Source organism: Cryptomeria japonica, chromosome 8 (genome assembly GCF_030272615.1).
Source record: "Cryptomeria japonica chromosome 8, Sugi_1.0, whole genome shotgun sequence".
Taxonomy (NCBI): domain Eukaryota; kingdom Viridiplantae; phylum Streptophyta; class Pinopsida; order Cupressales; family Cupressaceae; genus Cryptomeria; species Cryptomeria japonica.
The window spans coordinates 614,320,743-614,326,125 of NC_081412.1; positions in this window are offsets into that span (position 1 = coordinate 614,320,743).

Genomic DNA, 5,383 nt, shown 5'->3' on the forward strand with positions numbered 1-5,383 from the left:
TTATAAGGCTCCCCCTTAGACTAAAAACTCAAAATCCTGTATCAACCCAAAAACTTGTATTCTTCTATGTATATTTTTCACTCTAGTCTCCCCCTTTGATAACAATGCCAAAGTTAAGGTGCTTCTCAAAAACATATATACAAGGCTATATACCGGACATCCTATACATACTTGAAGATATCTACAAAAATGGTCTTCAAAAATCCTAAGTGGGTGTCCCACCCATTCTTCAAGCTGTCCAAAAATGTGATGAAAGAACTGAAAACATAAGCATATAGTTCCACATCCTTCAACTCAGACGGAACTAGTTGAGCCATTGTCTTCAAGAAATCAACTTTGTTGCTCAATATGGAATCCATTCAGGGAGAAATAAGGTTTCAGAGTTCACCAACCTGCCTCAGTATCCTTTCTTTTTTTGAGTTTAGGCTCGAGATTTGATTAGTTAGAGCAATCATCTGACCTTCTACACAACTGGAAAGGGTTACATTAGAATCAAATGACTGAGATATGCTATCAAGTTTGCCCTGGAAAACATTGATCTACTTATCTATATCGGAGGTGAATTTGGGAAGTATAAGGCATGACTTGTATATCTTTCCTCCTTCACTCAATGTCTTAGAGATAATCTGTGGTCCTTTGTTCAATCTAACTCTGTCATCTTCAATCATCTTTTGGAATGTCTGCAAGTGCACCTCCTTGAATTTGTCTAATACTTTCTTGGTGGTTTCTTTTTCCATTAATTCAAAATTATTATTGATATTGTTAATTATCTATAGCATCTTACCAGAGGGGTTGGAGTTTGGATCTAATTGCAGTTCTAGTACCAACTTTTGTAAACCACCTACTAACATCTCAATTGACTTCTTGTCCTCATTCTTGGATTTCACCGATTCCTAACTAGCTTGAGCCTAAACTACTACAGCAACAATCATCCTTTCAGGTAGAGACATCTGCCCAACATCAAGTGGTTTATCAATATTAATGGAGATCTGTAAGAGAATTTGTTGTAGTACATTGTATTGGATTTTGATAATCCATTTTGTAAGTTATTGAGACTTCTATCTTGTAGATTGAGCAATGAGTTCTAGGTAGTTGGCCTTCCTGCATGTGTAGGCCCCTCATTGTAAGCAATATTTATTCATTGGTCAATAAGTGAATATTGTGGGTCACAAATCCCACTGAGGTTTTTCCCACACTGAGTTTCCTCGTTAAACATCTTGTGTTATGGTGTGTTTTCTATGTTGTCTTTATTGTTCCTATTTATTGCATTAATTTGTATTTACTGGTACACTATTTTGGAATGCAAATTTCTTGATAATGTTAAATATTTTTCTAACCGGTTGGATACTGATTCACCCCCCCTCTCAGTATCTTTGGGACTATCATTAATCCTAACATCTTCACCTTTCATTTCCACTCTCTTCAGGTGATCAACTGGAGGATTTTGACTATTTGTTGGATCAAAGGTTACATTGGCTTGGACTTCCAAATGATAAGTATCTTCCTTTTGTGATTCAATTGATTGGAAACCAATTAATCTTTAGAAAAAATTTCCATATCTCTGCAGTTTCTTTTCTTACTTCTTAAACCCTTCCAACCATGAGCCTATTTACTCTATTTTTTCTTCTGATTTTTTTCTTATTGGCCAGCTCCATGAGTCTATCAAATTCTTCTTGTGAAATGCAAGCACTAATATTTATCAATTCATTCTCTTTCATTTCTTTATCTAATTTGCTTGCAGTTGGCCTTCTAGCATCAAGAATATTATATTAATATTTTGGAATTCTATGTTATAACTCAATTAATGACTTGTTGAAGCTATGCAAATGCAAAACAAGAGCTTCCTCAATTTCCCTCAATTCATTTTCATTAAGATCATCATAGTATGCTCTAATATTCTTGAGGTTACCATCCTTAACTATTTCATCAGTCAATTATTTAGTAGTTAATGGTGAATAAACGTATATTTACCTTCCACCTTGCCAAATTCAATATCCTTATCAAACTATATCCTTAGCCTTCTTCCACCTTTAGTCCTACCGGTTAGAGAGGGTTCAAATTTTGTCTTCTTACTTATCTCACCACTGAACTATTGTTTCCCAATTACTCTGACAAATTCTCTTTTCTTCTTTGCTTTCTCTGCTTCCTCATCTCACTCTGTCTCATAAAAAATAGGAGATATAGAGAAAAAGGTTCTTTATGGCTTCTAGTTTTTCTTCAACACTCCTTTTATAGATGAGCTTTGAGTTGTTGATGACTTCATTAGAGTGGGAGAAGACTTATTCTCCTTAGGCTTTCCTTTGGAGAGAATCAATTTAGTCTTAGGATCCTTTGATTTCATCTTTACTTCCATCTGAGCCTTCTTCTCCTTAGCCTTCTTAATAGCTTCTTTGGTAAATTTCATCTGCTCAGCCACAACCTTGGCCATCTTTGTTACTTTTCTCTTCCTTTCAGGCTAAGTGAATTCTTTTTACAGTTCCATATCTTTTTCCTTGAATGTGTCAAATTTTGGTTCTTGAGGGTCAACCAGTTTTCTCAATAGATGTTGAGAATAACCTTCAAGAGTTTGGGCATCAACCTCATAACCCATTGGTATTATCTATATTGTCCTAGGCTCTACAACCTCCATATGGCATTGATCCTTGATGACCATGAAGTAGATAGTATCTGCATATTTGTCTACCACTTCCTTAGGGATTCTTACTCTATTCTTCATTCTGCCTCAAAATATTTTGAAGAAGCTCCATAGGGTAGTGTCTGATTCTCTTTATTTCCCAATCTTTACAAACCTTGTCTGATCTGAGTAGCTACCAGAAATTTATATACCCATTGGACTCTTCCTATGTTGAGGATTTCATTCATGAAGTACAGGTCTAGACAAACAATTAGTGAACTGAATTTGAAGAAATTCTTCTTATCAATTTTGATTTTCTTCAAATTTCTTAGGAGATTTTCAAGAAAAATAGTGCACAAATCATACTGCATGTCCTCATTCACCATTTGATAGGCTACATATATTATAGTACCAGAGACCGAATTCAATCTGCTAGATTGATAAACTTTTTACCCAATAAGCATCGATGCAAATTTAAAATTATGCTCTAAGATATCATCAATTGTCATTGATCTGCTATCAAATTGAGCACTGGTTAGCTTTGTGATGGTTGGATTTGTTACCTTCCTCAAATTAGGTTTTCCATCAAGTTTTGATGGAGACATGTGACTGCATAGATTGCCTTCTTGGTTATCTTGTAGGGTTTGTCCAACCATATGAATTTATCATAAACACAACTCAAAATGTATCTTACCCATTCATCTTCATCAAATATCAAAAAGTGAACAAACTACGTGAAACCCTTCCTCTGCAACTGTGTATATTCTAGCTTGGGATTTCCAACTTCATCCATTATGTGGTTGGTATAATAGGTTAAGATGTCCTTATTTTTGGTTTCCTTCATTGAACAGTGAATTTAAGCCCTAACATCATCAATATACAAAACTTTGTATGACACGAATAAAAAAGAACCATTGGGATGATCCTCAATAGACTTAAAAGGATGTCTTTTGAATTGCAGCCTTGCTCACTCAGAAACTTCTACTACCAAAGGTGTATCAACAAAAGAAGATACCATTTCAATAAATTTAGGGTTTAAACGCTTCACTAAATACCTCTTTCTTCCGTCGAATGCATAAGAAATCCTTGTCATATCACCTCAAGCCTTTCAATTTCCTTGAAAATTTGTCTGCCTCGCTCTGTAGCTTCAACTCTTCATTCACAATGTGAGAAATAATTCACATTTTGGCCCTTTTAACTTCGCAAACCTTAAATTTAAGTTGAAATAAATGCAACTATAAAGTTAAATTGGATGTCATGTTCAACACAATCCATTCAACCGGATTCCAAGATCGGCATGAAGAATTCCAGATAATCATCTCCAAGCATCTGCAATCAACCTTGATCGATCACAGATCTCTTCAGGGGGTTCTACAAGATTGTGCATGAAGATGTCACCCCCTAAGGCCAAATGCCTTAGTTGTTGGATGAAGATCCTACACCAGATTCAGGTGCAGATCCACTATTAGTCTTGAATTCATCTTTTCTGACTCATAGCTTCTCATGCTTGTTCCTAATCTCTTCTACCTTTTCTTTGCCTTTCTCATTTGACTTTTCTTTGTTTACCAAATCATTATTCTTTCTTTTGCAATACTTTGCAATGTGACCAGTTTTGTTGCATGCATGGCAAACAACATTTCTTTGCATGGGTCTCCAATTCATTTGATTTGGTCTCATCCTGCATTGGTTAGAGATATGTTGAAACATCCCAAAAGTATAACATCTCTTGTTCTAAAAATTGTTCATTACTATTTTGCACATGTTTGACTTGTGATGAAAATTATTGCATATGAAACACTATCTGGTAAAGCTAGGACCATTGTTCATATTTTTCATTCAATTATGCATCCTTCTTCTACATTGATTTTCTATATGACCAAATTTATTGCAAGTAAAACATCTACCATTGAATTTATAGGCATTAGGTTGTGTTACCAGAGGATTCTTGCTCTTCTTATGATTAGACTTTGTATTACTTTGTCTAGATCTGGAGAATTCTTCTTTCTCAAATCCAAGTCCTCGCATGTCTTTTCCATGTCTATATCTTTCTAGAATCTCATCAAGCTTTTCTGAGATAGCATTTAATTTGTCTTTGTATTCATTTGCAGTGAAAAGTTCATCTCTTAGGGAAACAATCTATTTTTCAAATTCTTGACCATTATTCCTTGATTGTGTCAACTCAAGCTTCAACTAGTCATTCTCATACATAGGCCTAAAGCATTCACTTGATCTATCTTTCAATTATTTAGTCAAACTTTCTTCATTATTCTTCCAATATTCAATCTCCTTAGTCAACTTTATCACAATGGATTGCATCTCATTCTTGAATACAACATTCTCTCTAGCAAGCTTATCACATTCATTAGCTTTGTCCTGATTTTCCATGGTTTGTTCTTCTTTCTCCATCTTGTCCATCAACTCTTTCCTCTTGTCTCTTGAAGTGATTACTTGATCTTTAAAATTATTAATGAAGTCTTCAGTTGCATTCAAGTTTCTCTTTAAGGAACTTATTTCATTTCTTGTTGCATGAAGATCCTCAAGTACCACACAAATCTATCCCTGCAAACTAGAATCCATTGACTCAATCTCTCAGACCTTCCTCAAGTGATTAGGCTTCCTTAGAGGAACTAGGCTCTGATACCAGTTGTTGGAATCAAGGAACACTGAGAGGGGGGTGAATCAATGTTCTACCAGTAAATACCATTTCAAACTTATTCTCATACCACCAGAAGAAAATGCAAGAAAGTAAAATGCAGAAACACAAGATAA